At 49.0% G+C, this 11453-nt stretch overlaps 1 protein-coding gene across 2 annotated transcripts in view; it reads left to right on the top strand.

Annotated features, from left to right (window-relative positions):
• Positions 1 to 6584: 6584 nt before the first annotated feature.
• TMEM40 (transmembrane protein 40) overlaps positions 6585 to 11453 on the top strand; it is a 51557-nt gene continuing 46688 nt past the window's right edge. The window contains exon 1 of one of the 2 annotated variants that reach the window (XM_011983601.1): positions 6585 to 6933. The gene's annotated coding sequence lies outside the window, so the exon portion shown is untranslated. The remainder of the gene's footprint in view (positions 6934 to 11453) is intronic. The other variant, XM_011983602.1, reaches the window with a different exon arrangement.

The following is an 11453-nucleotide window of genomic DNA, read 5'->3' as shown; positions in this document are numbered from 1 at the left end:
AGACTCTGTCTCAAAACAAACAAACAAACTTAAATGTTAAAATATGTAAACCCGCCTCCGGCTTTAACTTTAAATTAACTTTAACTTTAAATTTAACTTTAGTCCTTGCCTTTTAAAGTAGGCGCAGGGACACAGGCATCTGAGGGTTAGGAGAGCCCTCAGGATCACAAGATCCAACTTTCTGCCTTCAGCCAAGGCAAGCTTTCGTTATACCCATTTTACAGGTGAAACAACTGAGACCCAGAGGCCCAGGGTGAGTAAGGCTTAATCTAGATTTAGGCATCTTTTAAGCTCCATCTCAAATGGCATCAGCTACAGCCACTGTTTCTCTAAGACCATAGATTGCAAGGATTCCAAAATGGACGAGAAGCTAACACTTCAAATATGGATTTAAATGGCACATGCAGGAGCTTCCAAATCTGTGAGTTAACTTGGAGTTTCTCCACGGAGGGATAGAAAGAGTCCCAGGTTTCAAGTCAGGGAGACTCAGGTAAAAATCCTGACTCAGCCACTTCTCAGCCATGTGGCCTTGGGCACATCATTTAACCTTTCTGAATGTCAATTTTCTCATCCACGAAATGGGCACAAAACTCTCCAATTTAGAGTTCATTTAGCAGATGCTTTAAGATGACGGGCCGGGCACGGTGGCTTACGCCTGTAATCCCAGCCCTTTGGGAGGCCGAGGCGGGCGAATCACGAGGTCAGGAGATTGAGACCATGGTGAAACCCCGTCTCTACTGAAAAATACGAAACATTAGACGGGCGTGGTGGCAGGCGCCTATAGTTCCAGCTACCCAGGAGGCTGAGGCAGAATGGCATGAACCCGGGAGGCGGAGCTTGCAGTGAGCCGAGATCGCACCACTGCATTCCAGACTGGGCTACAGAGCAAGACTCTGTCTCAAAAAAAAAAAAAAAAAAAAAAAAATCCGATGACTAAGGCAGGTGCTGCCCTCACAGACATCTTTCTGGTGACTAAAGAAAAATTCATGTAGCTGGGCATGGAGGCTCACACCTGTAATACCAACACTTTGGGAGGCTCGAGGTCAGGTGTTCAAGACCAGCCTGGCCAACATAGTGAGACCCTGTCTCTACTAAAAATACAAACATTAGCTGGGTGTTTTGGGTGCCTATAGTCCCAGCTACTTGGGAGGCTGAGGCAGGAGAATCACTTGAATCTGGGAGATGGAGGCTGCAGTGAGCTGAAATCACGCCACTATACTTCATCCTGGGCGACAGAATGAGACTCTTGTCTAAAAAAAAAAAAACGAAAAGCTCATGGCTCCCAGGTGCTCATAGTAGGTAAACATTCTTTTCTCCATACACTTACAGGGCATCATTCTCAGTCCTAGGAAGTCACTGGGGAGTTCCAATCAGCCTGAAGGATCCCATGGCCTCATCTCAAGAACACCAAGGTATAGCAGGGGCTGACGTGTGCCAGGCGCTGCCTTAACCACTTTATACAAATATTCTCACCATGGATAGGGGTTGTGTCTCCCCATTTTTATGGATGGGGAGACTGAGGCTGAGCTGTCTAACTGTTGTCTCCAGAACACACATGCCTGCTGAGTCAGGCAGGCCCCCGCTGGCAGTTCTGGAATGCAGGGAAGCTGGATGCCATGCTCAGCTGCTGAGCCGGCTCCCCTGGGCTGTCAGCTGTGCTCACAGGACAGTAGGAGGTTGTCCCATGAATCACCCACTACACACAGGTCAATGAGGTCACCTTGGGACGGAGCTGAGCTGGGGCCTGCCTTACACTTCTGGCAGCTCTGTCATGTCCCCCGAGATCTGCCCACAGCAAAGAGGTAGGAAACGCCCTGAGGTTCATCCATCCTGTACCAGGTACACACACAACCAGATGCTGTAGGAGGTACAGAGAGGGAAACTAAGGCTCAGGGAGGGAAGTACCTGAACTTGGGAGTAGGAGGCAAACAAGGTAGTGAAGTTTTTTTGGGGCACCTACTATGTGCCAGGCATTTAAACCTTTTTTTTTTTTTTTTTTTTGAGACGGAGTCTTGCTCTGTCGCCCAGGCTGGAGTGCAGTGGCCGGATCTTGGCTCACTGCAGGCTCCGCCTCCCAGGTTCACGCCATTCTCCTGCCTCAGCCTCCTGAGTAGCTGGGACTACAGGCGCCTGTCACCACGCCCAGCTAATTTTTTGTGTTTTTAGTAGAGACGGAGTTTCACCGTGTTAGCCAGGATGGTCTCGATCTCCTGACCTCGTGATCCACCTGCCTTGGCCTCCCAAAGTGCTGGGATTACAGGTTCGAGCTACTGTGCCCAGCCACGTTTAAACCTTTAAGTGGCAGGAAACATCACCTAGTCCAGTGGGGCTTGTTTAAATACAGATTCTAGGTCCCACTCCTGGAGTTTCTGATTCAGGCCCGGGATAGGGTCTGAGAATTTGCATTTCTAAAAGGTTTCCAGGCCGGCACGGTGGCTCACGCCTGTAATCCCAGCACTTTGGGAGGCCAAGGCAGGTGGATCACAAGGTCAGCAGATCGAGACCATCCTGGCTAACACAGTGAAACCCTGTCTCTACTAAAAATACAAAAACATTAGCCGGGCGTGGTGGCGGGCGCCTGTAGTCCCAGCTACTCGGGAGGCAGAGGCAGGAGAATGGCGCGAACCCAGGAGGCGGAGCTTGCAGTGAGCAGAGACCGTGCCACTGCACTCCAGCCTGGGCGACAGAGCGAGACTCCGTCTCAAAAAATAAAAAAATAAAAATAAAAGGTTTCCAGGGGGATGTTGTAGCAACTGGTCCAGGGACTATATTTTGAAAATATCTAGTTCAACCTCCTTTCCTCTGCTTAATGGTGGTGCTTAATTTTCTTTTTACATACCACCAGAGAGAGAGAACTCACTGTCTATTCAGTCAACCTAGTTCATGTCTAGATAGATCTTACTTTGAAGATATGAGTGTGTGTGCTTATGCTGAACTGAACACTCACTCTGTAGGCTCTCCCCTGTGGCCTCTGGACCACAATGGTCTCATTAGAAAGGAGCAACTGGAGAAGAGAGACTTACAATTAGACCTGGGGTCCCCTTCACCCTCACAGTACTCCAGCCTCCAAACCCTGCCAGTTCTACCTCTGAATCACCGCCATCCAATATAGAAGTTCTGTAGCTACTGAAAACTTAAAATTTTTTTTAAATTTTCAGTATGTTAAAAAATAGCAAAATGAAGCAGGTGAAACCAATTTTAATATATCCAGACCAGGTGCAGTGGCTCATACCTATAATCCCAGCACTTTGGGAGCCCAAGGCTGGAGAATCACTTGAGCCCAGAAGTTCAAGACCAACCTGGGCAACACAGCAGACCCTTTCTCTACAAAAAAAATGTAAAAAAATAAAAGTTAGCCAGGCATGGTGGTTCACACCTGTAGTCTCAGCTACTTGGGAGGCTGAGGTAGGAGGATGACTTGAGCCCATTTCAAGGGTACCATGAGCTATGATTGTACCACTGTACTCTAGCCTGGGCAACAGAACAAGATCCTGTCTCTACAAAATAATAATAATAATATATCCAAATATCATTTTAACAGATAATACAACTTTTTTTTTAAATATATATATTTTTTGAGATGGAGTCTCGCTCTGTCGCCCAGGCTGGAGTGCAGTGACCGGATCTCAGCTCACTGCAAGCTCCACCTCCTGGATTTACGCCATTCTCCTGCCTCAGCCTCCTGAGTAGCTGGGACTACAGGCGCCCGTCACCTCGCCCGGCTAGTTTTTGTATTTTTTAGTAGAGACGGGTTTTCACCGTGTTAGCCAGGATGGTCTCGATCTCCTGACCTCGTGATCCGCCCGTCTCGGCCTCCCAAAGTGCTGGGATTACAGGCTTGAGCCACCGCGCCCGGCCAATACAAAAATTTTTAATGAGCTATTATACATATATGTGTATGTGTGTATATATACACATATATTTTTCATACCAAGTCTTTAAATCTAGTGTTGTTTTACACTCACAGCACATCTCAATCCTGTCCAACCATGTGTCAAGGGCTCCATAACCACATGTGGTTGGTGGCTACTGTTTTGGACAGCGGAGCTGTAAACTTCCCATGACCCTGTCCCTAGTCCCCATCTCCTCTGCATGGCTCATGCTCACCCACATGCTGGATCCTCACAGCTTCTCCACCAGTCCACAGTGCAGCTGCCAAATCCTTAACTTTTTTTTCTTTTTTTTTTTTTGAGATGAGATCTCACTCTGTTGTCCTGGCTGGAGTGCAATGGTGTGATCTCTGCTCACTGAAACCTCCACCTCCCAGGCTCAAGTGATCCTCCAACCTCAGCCTCCCGAGTAGCTGGGACCACAAGCATGCACCACCACACCTGGCTAATCTTTTGTATTTTCAGTAGAGACGGAGTTTCACCATGTTGGCCAGATGGTCTTGAACTCCTCCTGGACTCAAGTGATTCACCTGCCTTGGCCTCCCAAAGTGCTGGGATTATAGGCGTGAGCCGTGGCACCCAGGCAAAATTCTTATCTTAAACACAGGTTTGGTCATGTCCCTCTCAGATGGCACCCCATCCCTCTCTGGATGTCTGGCTGCTGAGGCCCTGCCTCTCTTGCTTCCTCCTCTCCCCTCTCCATCCCTAAGGCCCCCACTCTCTGGCTGTGCAGAATTATTCACAGATCCTCAACACAATAGTGCTCCTCACCTCTAAGCCCTCACACACATGGCTCCCTCTGCATGGAATGTCCTTGGAACACTTCTTGGGCTAACCTTTCAGGTCACTCATTCATTCAACAAATATATTGAGGGCCAGATGCAGTGGCTTATGCCTGTAATCCAGAGTCTTAGGGGGCCAAGGCCGGAGGATCGCTTGAGGCTAGGAGTTCAAGACCAGCCTAACATAGCAAGATCTTGTTTCTACAAAAACTATAAAAATCAGCTAGGTGTGGGGGTGCATGCCTATAGTCCCATCTACTCAGCAGGCTGAGGTGAGAGGATGGCTTGAGCCCAGAAGTTTGAGGGTGCAATGAGCGATGATCATGCCACTGCACACCAGCCTGGGCAACAGAGTGAGACCCTGACTCAAAAAAAAAAAAAAAAAAAAATTAGACTGGGCGCGGTGGCTCACGCTTGTAATCGCAGCACTTTGGGAGGCCGAGGTGGGTGGATCATGAGGTCAGGAGATCGAAACCATCCTGGCAAACATGGTGAAACCCCGTCTCTACTAAAAATACAAAAAAATTAGCCGGGCGTGGTGGCGGGTGCCTGTAGTCCCAGCTACTCGGGAGGCTGAGGCAGGAGAATGACTTGAACCCGGGAGGTGGAGCTTGCAGTGAGCGGAGATCACGCTACTGCACTTCAGCCTGGGTGACAGAGCGAGACTCTGTCTTAAAGAAAAAAAAAAAAAAAAATTAGTGAGCACCTACTATGTGTCAGACATGATCCTAGGCCCTGCAGCAAAGCAATACATAAAGAGGAAATAGGCATAACAAGAAAATACACAGTACAGCAGATGGTGAGCAGTGACGCAGGCAGATGGTGCGGGGTTACTACTTTAAGCAGGATGGTCAGAGAAGGCTTCATGGAGAAGGTGACTTTTGAGTAGACAGCTGAAGTGAAGGAGGGGCCAGGTGGCTTTCTAGGGGCAGAGCACTCCAGGCAGAGGGAACAGCCAGGGAAAAGGCCCTGAGGAGGGAGCCTACCCAGGGGAACTGGGACATGTTCCAGTGTTACTGGATCAGAATGAGGGAGGAAGTCATGGGAACCAAGGCCAGAGAGGGCCAGAGGTGTGGGGCAGATCTCGCAGGAGCCTGTAAGACCTTGGGTTTTACCCTGAGTGCAGTGGGAGTGTGGCAGCTGCTGAGCGGGGAGGGGCGTGAGCTGCCTTGGGTTTGAACAGGACCCCGTGGCTGCCTGGCTGATGAGAGTAGTCAGGGGTGAGGGCGGGAGCTGGGAGCCCAGTGATGACGCTGGCTGGATCAAGGTGACAGGTGAGGAGTGGAGAGAAGAGGCTGAATTCAGGCTATACTGAAGGCAGGACCAACAGGATTTTCCAGATGGGTGAGATACAGAGTGTTAGAAAGCCAAGTGTCAAGTATGACTCCAAGATTTGAGGCCTGAGCTTAGGGTATGGATGACCCCTCTTCAGGAAGTCCTCCTGGGGAGCCCACAGCTCGCCAGACCTTGCCTGTTTCCCTCCGAGGCTGGGGGCTCCCGTGGTGGGACTTGTTTCCTGTCCTGCTGCCACAGTGCTGGATAAGTGAGAGGGGATAGGCGGAGGAGGCAGGCTGAGCTGGGGCCCTGCCCTCGGCTGTGTGAGGTGTGACACTGCTCCTCTCACCTCTCTAGGGACCTGTGTTTTCCCACTTGCACAAGGCGAGCGGGTGCCCTCCAAAAGTTCCTCTAGCTGTAACCCAGTTTCCTCCCTAGGAGCGGGCACTGCCAGCTTCCTGAGCCCCCAGGCCTTCTCTCCTACTCCCTGCCCAACCTCAGCCTCGTGGGAACATCGGAGTATCTTCCTTCCCCTCTGGGACGCACAGGGCAGGTTGGGACACGTGGCTGGGGCCTGAGTCAGCCTCACCAATGTGGGTGGAGGGGGTACCTGAGACACGTCCCCTCCTCCCTTCCCAGAGCTTGGTACAGCCAAGGGTGGCACAGCTGCCCCCATTTCACTGGCTCCTGGAGTCCAAGGGCATGGCTGTGGCCCTGAGGCGAGGCCAGGCATGTAGCTGCCCCACCTGCCCCCCTGTAGTGCTGTAGGGAAGAGTCAAGTCAGACAGGAAGGCCTGGGGCAGATAGCACCAGCAGGAAGGAATGCCATCCCAGTGAGCGAGTGGGGCCCAGGGGCAACGTCACGGTAGTCCCGCCCTCCTTGCTATCACAGGTGCAGCCTGTCCTGTCCTTCCCCTGACCAACCCAGCATCCACACAGTCTACACAGTGTTCCTCTTGCTGCCCAGACAAGCTAAAGGACCACAGGTAATGGGACATGGGGCTGGGTGAGCAGTGGGGTGGAGGGTCAGCTTTTAAGGAAATTGGGAGAAAGAGTGTCCTCAATAGGCTTGATATTGTGTGGTTCCTTGGTGGACGTGGGTTTGAGTCCCAGCTCTGCATCTTCCTAGCTGGGTGAGAACTTGTCTCTACCTCAGGGGAGGATGACAAATATTCACCTCTCTGGGTTATATTGAGGCTTCCACCTGCCTATACTTGGCCGTGGTAGGTGACCAGCTCCCAATTCTGTCACCAACTTGCTGCAAGACTTTCAGAAAAACCCTTGACCTCTCTGAGCCTCAGTTTCCCTACTTGTGAAATGAAGGGTCCAACTAGATCTCTGAAGGCCCCTCACACCCTCGCTGTTATGGAACCTAACAGCTTAGGAGGGGAGGGGCATTCCCGCAAATGTCTCAGCCTCTGCGCCACCATCAGTGACTGCAGGCAGCCGCCCCTCTCTCTGCCCCTCCTGGAGGAAGCCACCCTGAGCTGCCAGCCAGGTTTGGGAGACTTGGGAGGAAGAAGCCAGCTGTCCCCCTGCTTCCAGCTCAAAGGCATCCCAGGGAGTATGTGCCAAACAGAAAGCTGGGCCATGGGGAGGGGGCCCTGCTGCCTGTCAGAGCCTCAGGCGCAGGTGATGTGGCCCAAGGGGAGGGGGGCTTGGCAGACCTCTCAGAGCTCCCCCCACCCATCCCCCTAGGCTGTCATCCTCGTCCTAGAGCTGCCTCTGCTCAAAACACTCTGGTTTTCAGGCCTCAAGCCAACCTAGTTTCCATTTAAGGGGGATGAGAATGATTATGGTCTTGTGCTTATTATTTTCTTCTGTTTTGTTAAGAAACTGCCCAGAAGAGTTCAGAGCCCTGACTAATGAGTCGGGAGTGTGTGTTAGGGGGAGTGGTGGGGAGTGAACTCAGGCTAGTGTAGCCCTACAGCACCAGGTTACTTGTGCTGGGAAATCCTCCTTGTGAAAAGGATCAGAGAGCGAGATCTCAAGTGCTGGCTGCACGCCAATGACCATGCTGGGCCTGCCCTGCTCCCCGCCTTATTTCACTTTCACAACAACCCTGTGGGTGGAGTCTTTCCTTTTTCTTTTTGTTTCTTCTTTTTTTTTTTTTTTAAATAACAGATTTACTGAGATGTAATTCATTACTATAAAATTCACCCTTTAAAAGTGTATAATTCAGGGCCAGGCGGCGTGGTTCACCTGTGTAATCCCAGTACTTTGGGAGGCTGAGGCGGGCAGATCACTTGAGGTCAGGAGTTCGAGACCAACCTGGCCAACATGGCAAAACCCCATCTCTACTAAAAATACAAAAATTAGCCAGGCATGGTGCGCACCTGTAATTCCAGCTACTCAAGAGGCTGAGGTGTGAGAATCACTTGAACCCAGGAGGCAGAGGTTGCAGTGAGCCAAGATTGCACCACTGTGCTCCAGCCTGGGTGAGAGGGAGACTCTATCTCAAAATAAATAGATAGATAGATAGATAGATAGATAGATAGATAGATAGATAAAAATGAAGTGTACAATTCAGTGTTTTTGTGCATTCACAGAGTTGTGCAGCCAGTGCCACTATCTAATTTTTTTTTTATCATCTCCAAGGTGAACCCTGTACCATTTAGCCGTCACTCCCCACTTCCCCTTCCCTCTGGCAACAACAAACCTACTTTCCATCTCTATGGATTTGTGTATTCTGGACATTTCATCTGAATGGAATCATATGGTGTGTGGTCCTTTCCGAGTGGCTTCTTTCGCTTAGCCCAATGTCGTCAAGGCTCATCCGCATTGCAGTGGGTGTCCATCCTTCCTTCCTCGCACTGGTTGAATGAGGTTGCATTGTATGATGATCTCAAACTTTGTGTCTCCATTTACCAGGGGATGGACATTTGGGTTGTTTCCATTTTTGGCTGTTATGTGTAATGCTGCTATAAACATTCATTACAAGTCTTTGTTCGGATATAGGTTTTCAATTCTCTCACGAATATACCAGGGATTGGAATTGCTGGGTCATGTAGTAAATCTTTTTTAACTTTTGAGGAGCTGCCAGACTGTTTTCCAAAGTGACCTCCATTTTACAATCTGACCAGCAATGTATGAGGGCTCCGGTTTCTTCGCACCATCACCAATACTTGTTACTGTCTGTATGTCTCATCGTAAGCCACCCTAGTGGGTGTAAAGGGGTATCTCATGGTGGTTTTGATTTGCACTTCCCTAATGACTAATGATGTGGAGCATCCTCTTTTTTTTTTTTTTTTTTTTTTGAGATGGAGTTTCACTCTTGTTGCCCAGGCTGGAGTGCAATGATACGATCTCAGCTCATTGCAACCTTTGCCTCCCAGGTTCAAGTGATTCTCCTGCCTCAGCCTCCCGAGTAGCTGGGATTACATGAACCCGCCACCATGCTTGGCTAATTTGGTATTTTTAGAAGAGACGGGGTTACTCCATGTTGGTCCGGCTGGTTTCGAACTCCCGACCTCAGGTGATCTGCCCGCCTTGGCCTCCCAAATTGCTGGGATTACAGGCGTGAGCCACCGTACCCAGCGATGTGGAGCATCTTTCTATGTGCTATTGACTATTTCTGCGTCTTGTTTCGAGCAATGTCTATTCGAGTCCCCTGTCCATTTTTAAACTGGATTATTTGTCACTGTCTGTTGAGTTGTAGGCATGCCCATTTTTCCAGCTAAGGATTCTGAAGCTCTGAGAATGGATGTGACACGCTCTAGGTCGCAGAGTCAGTGAGGGGTCGAACTGAATATCTAGGTCTGTCTGATGTTTGAGAGAACTGACAAGCTCTTGTACTGGATGCCACCTTTCTGTTTCTTATTGTCAGTTGTGTGTGTGTGTGTGTGTGTGTGTGTATGTGTGTGGTGTGTGTTGTGAGAGAGAGTGAGTGTGTGTGTGTGTGTGTGAGTGAGAGAGAGGGAGAGAGAAAGAGAGAGAGAAAGAGAGGTGGGTAGAAACCGAGAGAGAAAGATGGGAAAGAGAGAGAAACAGAGACTGAGATTCCAGGGACCCGCCTGGCTCTGTCTAGCGGGGCACCCACCTTGGTGCCTTGGTGTTTGACTCAACACTACACCAAGTTAGGACGATCAGAGCCAGAGAAAGCCTTTAATGAGTTTTAGGTTTCTTCCTATTAATCTTCAAATGTGTCAGTGGAGCCTCAAAAATGTTTTGTGGAGTGCATACTCCCCTTCTAGTTTTCCTTGTCCCTAAATCTGAAACAAATTATCCGATTAGACCCAAAAACCCCAAACCAGGACTAGCATCCCCTAGTGTCTAGCTAGGTCTAAGGATCTAGAGCAGCACTCATCTAACTTTTTGATTGCACAATCTTCTCAAGAAGAATGCTCTGGGCACCCCCAGCATATACATATGCATAGATATATACATGTATATACAAGTATAGTGGCCATTAGCTGATGTCTCAGGACCAGTGTACGTTCACAGTGAATTTCATCACCAGTGATAGTGGATGGAAATCCACCTTTCAAATCGTTTCTCATTATTATTTCAGGAACTCAAATACAACTGTATTTGAGTTTGAGTTTGTATTTGTTTCTCTTTATTATTTTGTATTTTGAGTTTGTATTTGTTTCTCATTTTTTCAGGAACTCAAATACACAGGAAAGAATTGTTTTGTGTGTGAGATTCCTTTCCATTGCTCTTTCCAACGTGGTAATGTGGCTAAACTAAGAGCAAGGACAAGTCTGTCCCACACTTTTCCTGTTGCTTGTTTGTACTTTCATGATTAGGGTTATCTCCATCCGCAGTTTCTTTGCAGACTCTTTGAAGTCACTTGTCAACAATAAGGGGGCTGATTCAGTGAAAGCTATTTCATTTGAGCCTCAAATTAACCCAACTGGGCTCCTGCACACCACAATATATGGCAATAGTCTGAATGTAGAGAAAAGGAAGACGTGGTCACAGTCAACCTGTCTGCCTTGTGGGGCTCCCCACTGGCCTCTGGGAGCCCCACTTAATGGACATGACGTGTAGTATCTGACATATGATCCAAGGGTGCACATCAGGGCTAACCTATATACTATTAACTATTTTTTAGTTAAAAATTACATAGAAATCGATAAATTAATATTTTCCTCCTGTACTTTGGAGAGAATTGCTTGAGAGACTAATAGGTTCTGAGCTAAGAACATCTAAGCCAACCCCTGCCACTCCTCAACTTGCCACCTCACATGGCAGCGTGCTCAGGACAACCCCAAAGTTGTTGTCATTTTTAGAATATTATTTTATATATTGAGGCCAGGTGCAGTGGCTCAGCACAACACTTTGGAAGGCCAATCCCAACACTTTGGGAGGCCGAGGCAGGAGAATTGCCCAGGGTCAACAGTTCAAGGCTGCAGTGAGCCATGTTTGCTTCACTGCACTTGAGCCTAGGTGACACAGTGAGACCCTGTCTCTAGAAAAGAAGGAAGGAAGGAAGGAAGGAAGGAAGGAAGGAAGGAAGGGGAAAGGAAAGGGGAAGGAAGGAGAGAGAGGAAGGAAGAGAAAA

The sequence above is a fragment of the Mandrillus leucophaeus genome, unplaced genomic scaffold, assembly GCF_000951045.1.
Source record: "Mandrillus leucophaeus isolate KB7577 unplaced genomic scaffold, Mleu.le_1.0 Scaffold252, whole genome shotgun sequence".
NCBI lineage: Eukaryota > Metazoa > Chordata > Mammalia > Primates > Cercopithecidae > Mandrillus > Mandrillus leucophaeus.
This window is presented reverse-complemented; position numbering and strand designations above follow the sequence as displayed.